General features: G+C 41.6%; 1 protein-coding gene and 2 long non-coding RNA genes across 13 annotated transcripts in view; 1 reads left to right on the top strand and 2 right to left on the bottom strand.

Moving 5' to 3' along the window:
* Nucleotides 1–6,619, top strand: part of LOC114577467 (uncharacterized) — a 42,178-nt gene extending 35,559 nt beyond the window's left edge. For both annotated transcript variants that reach the window (XR_003697584.2, XR_009829114.1), the window contains one exon: nt 25–6,619. This is a non-coding gene — a long non-coding RNA (uncharacterized LOC114577467). The remainder of the gene's footprint in view (nt 1–24) is intronic.
* The window catches only part of LOC107997278 (protein outspread), a 181,543-nt gene that overhangs the window by 89,107 nt on the left and 79,473 nt on the right, over nt 1–12,963 (bottom strand). The gene's annotated exons all lie outside the window — the stretch shown is intronic.
* LOC107997282 (uncharacterized) overlaps nt 9,563–12,963 on the bottom strand; it is a 30,731-nt gene continuing 27,330 nt past the window's right edge. For 2 of the 4 annotated variants that reach the window (XR_009829111.1, XR_009829112.1), the window contains 2 exons: nt 12,904–12,956; nt 9,563–12,695 (listed from right to left, as the gene is read on the bottom strand). This is a non-coding gene — a long non-coding RNA (uncharacterized LOC107997282). Of the gene's footprint in view, nt 12,957–12,963 lie in introns of all 4 variants that reach the window. The other 2 variants (XR_009829113.1, XR_009829110.1) reach the window with 2 other exon arrangements.

The raw sequence follows: 12,963 nt of genomic DNA, 5'->3' as shown, positions 1-12,963 counted from the left end.
AAATTCTCCAACTTCCAAATATAGATCCTGCGACAATTTACGGGAACGCGAGGAAAAGAGAAAAGTCTCGTGGAGAAATCAGCGAGGCTGGTTAAAAACCGGGAGAATCTGGAGAGTCCCGTGTTTGGGATCAGGTTGGACGTTATCAGGAGGAGGAGGAGAGAATCGAGGGAGAAATCCACGACCTTGATGAAAGCGGCGCGCACGGCCACCGGTGACTAACTGGTTACAAAATATCTGGCGTGTTCATCTATCGGCAGAGGGACGTTTTCTCTCCGCTGGAAAATCGGCGGCCCCTCTAATTAAACCGTTCGTCCAACGAAACGCATCGAGACGATAATCGATTAAAAACGATAAATCATCGAAAAGATGAACGTTCGAGCTGCTCGAAAGGGGAGGGCTTTTAACACGAATTTTTTTTATCCCTTTTTAAATTAGTAATTTATCATATAAGAAATCGAGAGATATTGGAGAGATAAATTTCTCTATGATGCTCGTTTCTTTACACAGAGAAAGAAAATGGTCGAGATAAAAGTTTTCGTAAGCCAAAAATATCTCTTCCCCGAGACGAGAATAGGTCGAAGAAATGATAAAGTCACGTCTTGAGAGATGAGAAAGGTTATCAGGAAGAGGGTAGAATTTGAATGAACGTAAAAGATGAGAATCACGGACCTGGAGTGAATATAGAGAACGAATTTGTGCAAATCGGGCGAGCGTAAACAAGAGACGTACGGATGGTTAGTAAACCATCCGTAAAAAATTTGCAACGTTCGGAATATACGTGAGTCACGAAGATCAAATATTCTTCTGAATCTATAAATCAACCATCGCTTGATACACTCGTGGGAAAAATAGAATCTGAACGAAATATAACAAACTTTCACGAACGTGAACATGTAACAAACATTACGCAAATAACACACGCGTCGAATATTTACACGAATAATTTATCATCGACAATTTCTATTTCTGTTTCGTCTCTACAATTTATAGTATTAAATAATTTATAATAACAATAAATTTGAATAATTTGAAAAATTTGCAGATCGAAAAACGCAACGAATTTGTTTAGGATCTCGTGGATCACAAGTGGAAAATACAGTTGGACGATAATTGAGCACGGTTGTATCGTTGAAAAGTTGGCGAGGATCGAGACACGCACACACACAGGTGACCTTTCCGCAGGTGTGGCCGGTTAAATAATCGTAAAGCAACGAATTATCGCCGGCCGGCAGAGCGTGAAGATAAAAATCAGGCCGAGTCGTCGACGCATTGATCATCGTCTCGCCTCGGGTGAATTCGCGGCATAATTCACCTTGCCCCCGAACCATATCTCCAGGAACGCGGTGACCCGCGACACACTTGCCAGTTTCTGGATAACCAGATCCATATCGTTTCAACGCTCGTTTGTTTAAACCGCTTGGAAATTCTAGCCTGGACAACCGCTCGTGGACAACGAACGACTCATCCGTGAATCGTCCTCGTCGCCATTCTCCGCTCAAGATTCCTATTTTTTATCTCGTTATTCGACGCGTTTATCCCATTCCTCTACATTTTGCGTTCTCGAACAGATTTTCGTAAAACATTTTATTATCCCCTCCACAAACAATCACCTAAAAAATGAACTTTGGGTTATCGAGTAAACTTAAACGACTCGAAAACAACAAAATGTTATTTCTATCTATCGTGCTAAAATAACTAACACCATGAGAATTCTCCGACTCTTACTTTCCAAGTAAAAATTCCAGAAACAAGTTGGAAACGTTCGCGTAAACGGTACAAGATCTCTTAATATTTTTATCGCGAAGAAAGTGCACCGGATGTTGCTTCCGAATGAACATGAGGTCGAGGGGAGGGACGACTCGATAACCTTTCACCCCGATTTCCTTTTCCGGCAACTCTCTCTCTGCCCCTCTCTCTCTCTCTCTGGAGAAAATGCAAATTCGAAATTTCGTGGCGGCATTCCGCCCACGTGGACCTAACCTCGACATCCACCTTGTAATTTATCCCGCGCCAAATAAGTCGGATTTACGAAGGGGAACTGTGACGCGGAAGGCCTCGTAATTCCTGCGTTGCCATAAGCTTCATAAGCGACACGGTGTACCGTTATCGTAGAGAACAAGAGAAACCACACTTGACATTGAAACAGTTTCTTCGAAGCCCCGTATCTCTTAGATCTTCGATCTATTCCATTTCGAATTGCTCGGAAATCTTAACGGTACGGTTCTCCTTTTTTTTTTTTTTCCCTTGGCAACAGTTAAATCCACCTTAAAATCGTGCACGAGACGCACAAGAAGGAAGATAAGAGTAATCCGTGGCGAAGCGTGGTGCGCTTGAAGCAGAAACTTTCACTTACACGCGGCAGTGAACCGAAGACAATAATTTCTGTTCAACGGCGCGCACACCATCCTTTAATTCTTCGACCTAAAAGGAGAAATCTAAAGGTCTCTGCAAATTTACGAAGCCGTTGCTCGGTAATTAAAACCTCTTGCCCCCAAGTATAAGAAAACGTCCGTCTCCAAAATGGCGCGGAGGCAAGCCACCATAAATTCACGTCGCGGGCTAAGCCCTTAATTAGAGGAAACCACCGTACCGTACTTATTTCCATAAGTGATTCGAAAAATTCGGCAATTACTTTTTTTTTTATATATATCAAGCCTCTTCTTTTTTTTTTTTTTTTTTAACGAGAAACGAGCAACGACCCTACAATTATCGAATTTATTTTATTTTAATAAAACCGTTACGTGTGTCTGGCTTTCTTCTCGCAAATTATTTTTAAAATACGTGTTCTTTCCAATTCGAGCGAATGGGGATCTGAATGAAATTATCGAATCGAAAAGTCGCGCAAAGGAAAGAAAAGGGAACGTTTGAATTGGAATATAAAATATTTTGAGAAAGAATAAAAAAAAGAGATGGAGCGCCAGGTTGGAGATCGTAAACCAGAAAAGCGGGTAATTGGTCGGTGATTTCCTCGTTGACGGCGAAGAAGGGGTACGTGCACGAATCATAATTTGCAGTGACAAACCTTTGTCCACGGCCGCGTCCAATAAATCCCGACACAATGGCGTAGCCCGTTGGTACGGGACCCCATTACATTACTCCTCGCGCCGCGAGGACAATGCCGGCGGTGGAATAGAAACAAGACGAAGAGCGTCGAAGAGAACCGGAACAGGTACGGAGGGCGAGGGAGAGGAACGGCGAGCGAGAGAAGACGAGGGGGCTTTAAACGCTTTTTGCCCGCCTTCGATTCCAGAGGAGAGGAGAAAGAACGTTCGACTTTACGAGACTAGATGCATCATCCGTGGCGGAAGTGACTTGTTCTTCGAGCTGACGCGTTAAGCAAACAAAAAAAGTAGTATCTCTCTTCCTTTTTCAAAAATTCAAAAGTTTGAGAAATTGCGTTATTTTCAAGCATGATTCGTACGTTTTTTTTTTTTCCTTTTCTTTTATAAAAAGATGAAATTCAACAAAGTGGCTGCTGTATTTTAAGAAACAATATCCCATAACGTGGAAATAGTATAACAATCTTGTAAAATTAGTAAAAAAGAATTACAAAAATCCTCCTACTCTAAGTGAAATAATAAATATCTGATAATTTATCTATCTTTTCAAAACGATACAACGAACGTATCTCGCAATTGACAATGGATATCTAACAATCGTATCTGGATCAAAGTGTAAAAACTATATCTGAAATAAGGCTCGCCTATCCTCGAGACCGGAGTCTATAAATACACCCAACCATGACCCAAAAACCCACAAGCATCATTCGCAAACGTCCCTCCTCCACCCGATCTCGATTATTCTCCGACATTTTCTACGAGATAAAACGTTCGATTTCCCCGGGGATTAAAAAAATCCGTTTCGCGTAATCTCACGCACGAAGAGAATCGTTTTCGAAATAGCGAAACCGTCTTCTTCCCAACACGGTTAATCCCTTTTCGAAACGAGGGGGAGAGCGCGCCGAGGCCGATAATTCGAGGGAACGATGGAGAATACGGCGACACATTTATTCTGCCTTTGGATCCAACCGCCTCTCTCGGCCGACATCTTCGCGCATAATCGCCTGTGCGGACGATTACGTGGAAGGACGCGGTTAGGATGCAATACCAATTACAGGACGCGGTGACGTACGGCCGATGATATTTTATGGGGCCGGAAGCGCGGCCGCGGAAGATTAGAAATCGAAACGATATATCAACCGTCGTGCTTGTGCAACTTCTCGCTGTATGTAAGGTCCTATATTTTAATTTCAAATGGAAACGGACGGTTTCCTTGGATAACCGTATTTAATACCCGCGAGAATTAATTAGACGGCATGCTCTCGATGTACGCGTGGAATGTTAAATTACATTATTCTAAGAAAAATCCTTATAACGATCGTTTTTTCGGAAGCGTAGAGAACGTAGGAGGATGAACGTGTTTTTAAATTTCTAACGTTTCTTTCACACTTATATATATATATATATATACGGTAAAGAAACAGTTGAACAGTTTTTCATAAAAATTACATCCCGTATAAAAAGTACCATTATCAGGATACTTTCACGAGTGATTTACGGTACACTCGTAAAAATCTAATTACCCCGAGGAAAGTAAAATAAAAAGGCAAGCGTTATTTTAATACGTATTTTCGAATATAATAAAAAAGGAGAAACAAGAAACGTTACGTATAAAACCATATATCCTTAATTACAAAGAAATCCCACCAAATTCCCATATCGTTAAACCTTTTTCCAAAAATCTCCGTCTCTCCCTCCCCTTCCCAAAAAACGAAATACATAAAATCCGAATTATAGCTTCAATGATCCCGATCTTATCTCGCGTTAAAACATTCCATCAAGCTATTACAACGAGGGAACAACTGAAATAAGATGGTAACAAAATCTGCGGGCTCGTAAAACCCGGCGTAAACCTTGTCAAGGATCGCGATACCTCTAAAGGGAGAAAAGGGAGTGGGGAGGGAGGAATTTTCTCTCCTTTTTCCCAAACGAAAGACAGCGCGTGTACCGTTAATTTAATAAAATCCGCCCGTTTTACGCGCGAAGCCTTGTTTCGAGATATACGAGGTAAACAGAGTCGTAAGACACGTTCCGCGAAGCATACGGTGCGCCTTAATAAAATGCCACCGGTCGGATTACTTGGCTGTAACTCGGCCTAACATTGCTCGAAACGGGTGTTACGCAACGGATATTACGAAAACAGAAACGGTGCGAGTTGTCTCCCCTCCCGCGTAAGGGTAAGGGGAACGTGAATGAAATCGTTTCTCGATGGAATGATGGGAACGATCTCGAACGGGAATCGCCGCTTCCTCGTTGTCTTTTCGAGCTCGTTCGACTCGAGTTGCGTTGCAGTTGGAAAGAAAGCGTGAACGCTCTCGGGAGAAGCACGGGGATATTCGATATTCCACTCAAGGACACGTTTTCTTTCTTCTTAATATTCCTAAGGAATAAGGAAATTTTACGTAGCAGCGATTGCATTACGCGGAAGAATACGCGTGCAATAATGTGGTAAGAGATAGAGAGATAGTAGTCGTAAAGTCACGGCTTCTTAATTTCAATCAATTTCTACGCAACGCGTTCCATTTTTCCTCCCCAATTTCTTCATTCCCCTCTCCATCGATATCCATATAATAAAATCTGCACGAAGAAAAACAATTTCGAGGTACACAAGCTATTCTCTAGATATCCTAAAAAAGACTTTGAAAAAATCCGAACGAACGTTAATAATTAAAAATAATTGCACGCAACTTCGTGGATAGGTGAAAAATCGGGGAAGATCGCCATAGAGATCGCAAATACGGAGGATAGGATGTGCATTCTCTCGAGTAAAAACAACGTGTGCAATTGGCAGGATTCTTTATAGGGGTGAAACTAGCCGGCGGTGTTCAGCCGACCGGTGAAAAGTGGGCCCTTATCTGGCCGCGTGGACAGGGGCGGAGGAGTGCAGGGGCCCCCGTTATCGCGAGGATGTCCTACGGGAGGACACAATCTAAGTAGCAAAGTGTGTAAGGCATGTCCAACTATCGATTGGCCGACGTATCGTCGACAACGGAAGGTCGATACTCGGTAGAGGAGGAGGGAGGGGGGTCCTCGTGGCCGATAAAAGGACGACTGTTGAGGAGGGGGAGGGAGAGAAGAAAAAAGGCCTACGGCTACTATCGCGCTACTACCGTTAATTGAGGATACATGGAAAAGCGTTACTTAACGATTCAGATTAAGGGAACGCGTTTTTCTACTCGTCCAAAGAGGAATTCCAGAGAGCACGGGACAGAGTTGCGTTTGTCGCCGTGATTCCTTGGAGATTACGCGAGATCGATTGGAACAAGGGGTTTATTTTTTTTTTGGAAAATTATTTAAACATTGGTTTGGAAAATTTTGTTTGCGATCCGACTTGAGAGGATTTTTAAACGAGTTATTCGATTGTAGTATAAAAAAAGGTTGAAGGGAATACACAATAGAGAAAGATTCCAACGTGTCCTACTAATTTCACGAAATGAAACAATAACTTCAACAACTTTTAACTCAAGTTTCGAGATTGAGAAAAAGATCTATTCTTCTAAACATTTTCAATATCCAATATCCAACCTAATTGTAATTTACAAGAAATAAAATCTTCTTTACAATCTTCGAGCACGACGTCAAACTCGCGCGAATGAAATAATAATTTAAACGAAAACGAACTTCTACATTAATAACGTAGCATCCGGTCCACGAGTAATTTCGATCTAATCAACAGGTTGCAGGTGGAAGAGGCCGATCGAGGAGAAGAGCGATTTGTTGTTACGTAAACGAGGTGGAGGAGGTTAAAGGACGTAGGAGGGCACGGCACGAAGAAAAGAAACGCGGTGTGTGCCACCTTGAGCGGTTACGCAATTATCACGGTGCACAGGCAATGGATACTCGCCTTAACGAGGCGACCTTTAGCGCCTGCCGCGCGGAATCGATCAAAATTGGACATTCCTTGCAACGGAGAAAGTGATACTCGGAGGATGCTATCGGATAATTTCTTACGGCGATGGATAGATTATGGTTAGCCAATACGATCGATCCTTTTGTGCAAAGAGATAGAGGTGCGTAGGAATGCGAGATTAGTCGTGCAGAGATATGGACGAGATACGGAGCGTGTGTTTTCATTAAGACACGAGATAAGGTTGGGAAAAATTAACTGTGTTTTAATTAAGGAGGAGAGATATCTCGGATCGTACCGGTTGCGTATAAATTATGCGCATTTTTGTTTAGACGAGGAATCAATATGCCGGGTGTATTGTATTTCGTTTGCATATATCACCTTTTACGTCGGAATATCGAAACAGTATTAATTACACATATGCTTGTATTCATATTAACTAAGTATATCCTGCAGTATTCATTGAATAATAGGCAATATACGTGATATCGTTGACTCGAGTCACTGGAGAAGAATAAATAAATAAATAAAAATAATCGCCCCTATTCTTTTTTACTTTTTCTACGTACATATACACTTAAAATTTCCACGATCTTTTCAACCTCTCTCCTCGCCTTCCCTTTACGAAAAAAATTTTTATCAGACACGATTTTTATCATAAAATTTTTAATCAATTACACTCCCCTTTATTTACTGCCATATTTGAAACCCATCTCGAAAGGATCTTAAGAGTGAGATCCTGAGAGAGCATCGACCAGAGTTGATCATCATACCAGTTTCGAATTAAAGTAAAAAAAGAAATTAAAAAAAAATGAAGGATGGAACGACGCCCCTCGAACTTCCCTTCGAACGAGGGAAGGGGAGAGGAACAAGGTTGATTCCGGGGAAACGAATTCCCGTGGAATTCGCGGGCGAATTCTTTGGCGTTGCGCCGAAGCTGGAGGAAGGATCCCCTGGCGGAAGAGGGGGGGATCTGGAATTCTCGGCGCGCTAAATAAGGTCGCGTTCACCTCGAACAGAGAACCCCGCAGCGCAGCGCAGCGCAGAAACGCGGACGTCGGAGCTCGGTTAGAAATTGCCACGCGGAATTTTCCGCGGAGGAATGGAATTTCGCGCGATTTTTATTCCCCCCTCCTCGCCAGGGGAGGGAAGGAAGTAAATTCTGAGGGGGCGAAACCCCTGTCGCCCGATCGTTTCATCCTGATTGTTAAACGATTATAAGATTAACAAGATCGAACGATGATTTTAATCAACGTTTCATCGTACTGGGAATTTTATGGATTTTATTACGGTGAATCGTAATTTTTGATAATTATGGGGAGAAAGAGAGGGGGGAGGTTGGACAGGAGGATGGTTTCGCGAAAGGAAGAGAAGAAGTGCAATGAAATTAAATTGATAATTAATCAGGTTTAATGGGCGGGTTTTATGGATTGTAATGAAACGTAATTTTTGCCTCGTATACATAGATAATTATAGGAGGCATGCGAGGCTTAACAAAAGGACGGTGGAGCGAAATTATATAATGGGCGATTCAATGATGAATTAGATTTAATTATGGATTTTATGATATGGATATAAAGAACGGTAAACTTTTCCTTTGTTTGCCTTGGATGGATTGAAGTGGAGGATCGTGTAGATTTAAAATTCATACGGGTAAATGGAAGTGGAGAAATTGAAGGACTGTTTAAATACGATACGATTGTAAAAACACGTTGCATTTATGGGATTGAAACGCGTGTCTGGGTGCTAAAGCGTTACGTTTTGCAACGAAGGTCGTTCAAATTTTTACATTCCCTATTTGGTAAATCATTTCTCCAAAATGGTAATCCTCCGCGAATAATCCTTGGATCGCACACGAGTGAAATTTTATATCGATCGTTATCAAGGGATATTTTTTTTTTTTTAAATTTGCTGGACAATCGAGTAGAAATATTTAATAACCAAATGATTGAATAACCAATGAACTTTTACGAAATATTGGAAAGCGTAAAACATTTGAAGGAATACATTTTACGCATATATAAATAAAAGAAAAAAGCGATAAAATTTCTCTGACGTTTTAAATTTACACATAGAACCGCTAATAGGTGGAAAAGATTTGGCCAGAAAGAGAATCTTGCGTTTATCGTATCGATATAACGCAAAACGAAGATCAGGATCCTGGATAATCTCATTTGAATGCGCGAACACAACGCGAAATAACAGTCCTCGTGGCGAGGCGATTAATTGTCTCGTCGGTTAAGAGACTCCTCAGCCACTTTGCACGCAAATGCAAATCGATCCTCGCCTCGTGAAGGCGAAAATTACGATTGTCCTCCGAATTACGTGAGAATCGGGTGAAGTCACTTTTAAACAAATTCCATTTTTTGGAATTATGTGAAAATTTCCGAGTTCATTTCGGAGTTGTGTAACTTTTTCTTCTTGGACAGGCTCGAGCCTTACGAAATCGGGATCAGAGGTCGGGAACGGTGTTAAATCGATTTTCTAACGTTTCTCAATTGACCAGCTTAGAATTGTAAAAGATCAGAGTGGGACGACGGAAGGAATACTAACGATAAAGGAACGGTCTGCCGTTGGAATATTGAGAGGAGACTTTCGTACCGTATTCTATACCGTAAATTTCTCGAAACTGGAATCGGATCTATCCTTTCGGCCATTAAATTCCACCTAAATCTCTCCTTCGTTATTCCTTTTTCCAATCTTCTCAGACGCTCTATCCAATTATTCCCCAAAAGTTAATCTGAAAAATTTTGATTTCGATCAAATTCTAAATCTCTCAAAATTCGTCGAAACTTACCTCGAAATTATTTCAACAGACGATCAACGGACGAACTTCTAATTTTAAACTATATCAAGAATGGCCACGCAACGATTAATCAAAAAAACGTAATAACGCGATTATTCTACATCCATTTTCCTCGTATCCCGATAATGAAGAGGCGAAGAAAGCATGCCGCGTCGATATATTCTTCACGGTTCAGATCCTGTCCACAGGATCCCCTTTCCACACCGGCATCGATCCCTTATGCAACGCGGATTCTACTCGCCTCCGGATCGTTAATTTAATTCGCGCTTTCCATTTAATTAATCCCAATTACGCGTGGCGCCGAGATATAGCGGCACTCGAGAACTCTCCTACTCTTTCCTCTCTCTTTCTCTCTCTCTCGCTCGCTTCCACGCGCTCGTCCACCCGAGTGCACCTTTAATCCGCGAATACCCACTGCTCTCGCCGATAAATTAACGACCGACGCCGGTTATTGGCCGGTTAAGTCGATTAATAGTTCCGGGTTAACGAGGCGAGCCATTTTATCCCGAAATCATATTGCGAAAACGCTCGAGAATTTAATGCTTTTGGTTAATAGGAGCTAGCCTTGCGAGTTACGAGCCCAGAGAATTCTCCCGAGTTGTATATCCTCTTGATTTATTGATTCTCCAGCAGAGATATATTTATGTTTGAACGATATTGGAAAAATATTTCGTTTCTTCGTTGTAATAAAGAACAACTATTTAACGTACAATATATTATTCTCTTCTTCGGTCGAAGCTTTTATGAAAATAAACGAAATTCCCCTTCGAAAGAAACTGAGGAAACGTTTCAACACGAATTAGAATCTCGCGAGGAGGAGGAGGAGGATACGCCTTGGCGGGAACAACGTTTTCGCGCGATGGGATCAGCTGACATTTCCTAATCCCCCCCTCCCCGGAGAAGAAGCGGGGAGCAAGGTGGTGCGGCGGAATCGAGAGACACGTATAGCGCGCCTTTCACTAGCCGCGCGGAGGATTCTCTCCTCCGGCGTCGTCTTCCACCCGGGGCACACAAAAGGTTACATTTACATGCGGCGACGCGCACGTCGCCGGCATGTCATTGTCTTCGAGGTTACTGCCATCGGCACGTGCGAGGAGAATGTCGAGTGCTCTTACACGAGGGTGCCATTGATTGAAAACGAGCACGTGCAACACCCGTCTCTCCGTGGCCTCCTGCCTCCTCTCCTCGTCCTCTTTTCCAATGCAGAAACGAATCCAGCCGCTCCGTTCCTATCCAAATTTTATTACGTACAATCCCGATGAGGGAATTGTGCCAACAAGGCTGAGATTGAATCGTCCAATTATCGAAGATTCTCGATTTGCGAAGATAAAGATGAGTGAGCAAAGATGTAAATTGTAACTGGAGACTGAAGCAAGTAATTATTTTCTGTCTGTATCGTATAATAAATAAAACAAATGCTATTTTATATGTACATAGATTCGTATCTATGTATTTTTTTTAATGAAATATCATCGATCATCAACGAGTGGGATAATTATTTTAAAATAATATAACGAAATCGCAAAAAACCGCTATCGATCAATTATTATTATTTAATATCGAGTTGTACACGTCCACTCATTTTATCTGAGATCGAAACTAGTTTCTCGAGATGCCACGTCCACTTTGAAATCGTCAGATACGTATCTTTGATATCTTCGTATCACATTCTATACTCGATCAACATTGAGGATACGCGTCATTATATAACGATTCATTATACGTTACACGAATACAGTAATACATTTTTCGATTATTAAGAAAATGGTCTGTGCGTTAAAAACAAGTTCAAGAGGCCCTGAAGCAACACGTTCGCACTTCAACTTACGGCGCATCTTCCACAATAGTTTCCACAGACCGTGTTACGCGTGGACGATTATTCACTCATCGATGAATTATTTCAAAGTGGAGGCGACGCTCGCGGCTCCCTTTTCCGCCACGGCCAAGAATTCTATCTTCCCGTGGGGGGATGCGCGCTTATTTATCGTCTAATAAATTGTTAACCAATAAATAAAAGCCTCATTACAAGCAACAGCGCGTGAAATGCGCGGCTTGGAAGGCTTGGAAGCGGCGAGCCGGCGATCGTAATCTACCGTAATTCGACATTCCGCCCCGGGCCTCAACGCGGCAAAATGGAAACGGAAACGAATCGTCGTATCGAGGCTTCCTCCTCCTCGTCCTCGAGATCCTTCCAACATTTATCATCCAACATTTGTTATATTGTTTCATCGAGAGAGGAAACGCGGGATGGGATGCCGATTTCCATGGTTTACCACTTTTCCTTCGTATGGAATTTTATACTATGAACTGTAGAGTAGTTTTGCACACGGAGGATTCAAGTTATAGAGTGATACAATTTCTAGATTTGATGGCTGATCGATGAAAAAATATCGAAAATATTTTGATAATTATCCGTATATTTTCTTATGAATTTCTGAAACAAAAATGGAATAAATTATTAGTTATATATAATGCGATAAATCTTCAACTATTGAATTTCAATTTTAATAAAATTAAAAATAACTTTCTTACATCGATTCGTATTTACGAGAAAGAAACACGAGATAATAATGCGTAACAATGTCTGTTGAACGGATCGAAGTGAGAGACAGAGAGGACAGAAATCGCGATGAATTAGTTATTTATCGTGAGCAAAAGTTGGAGGCTGTGGCACTCCATTAGATACTGGTTTGTTGATCATCGGGAAAGGGAATGGCATTTCCTTTTATCGTTCCTTCGGCCTATTCAATTAATTGCGCCGAGGGCAGCAGACGCCGACAAAAGGGTGCAATCGTGAAAGTCGAAAGCAGCGGCTGAACCGCGTGCCACTCGGCCTTAGAACGGTTCCAGCCACAGGACCTCAATTAAGCTAATTAAGAGCAATAATAGCCACGCGATAATTACAGGATCGTGCAAGCAAGCCAAGTTGGACCTCGGATCAGCCTTCTCGTAATCATCCTCGATCGTGATAACTTGGAATCTAGGTGAATGTGTAAGAATTACATAGTATATCGAGATTCGGATATTTTAGATAGAGATAGAAAAATTAACACTATGAAGATTCACATCAGTAATTAAAAAAATACGTCAAATATTCGAACAAAGTGTCCTCAATCGCCATAGTGTTAAATTAAAAATTATATTTCGGATTTTGTAAAATGTTATCGTGAAGAGATTCATACAGTTACCTTTTTTTTTCATAATAGATTTTTAAAGCTGTTTATTAATTGTTAAAAGTATTCTGTAAA

This window comes from Apis cerana, linkage group LG3, assembly GCF_029169275.1.
Source record: "Apis cerana isolate GH-2021 linkage group LG3, AcerK_1.0, whole genome shotgun sequence".
In the NCBI taxonomy this organism is placed as follows: Eukaryota; Metazoa; Arthropoda; class Insecta; order Hymenoptera; family Apidae; genus Apis; species Apis cerana.
Note: the sequence above shows the minus strand (reverse complement) of the source record. Positions and strands in the feature narration are given on the sequence as shown.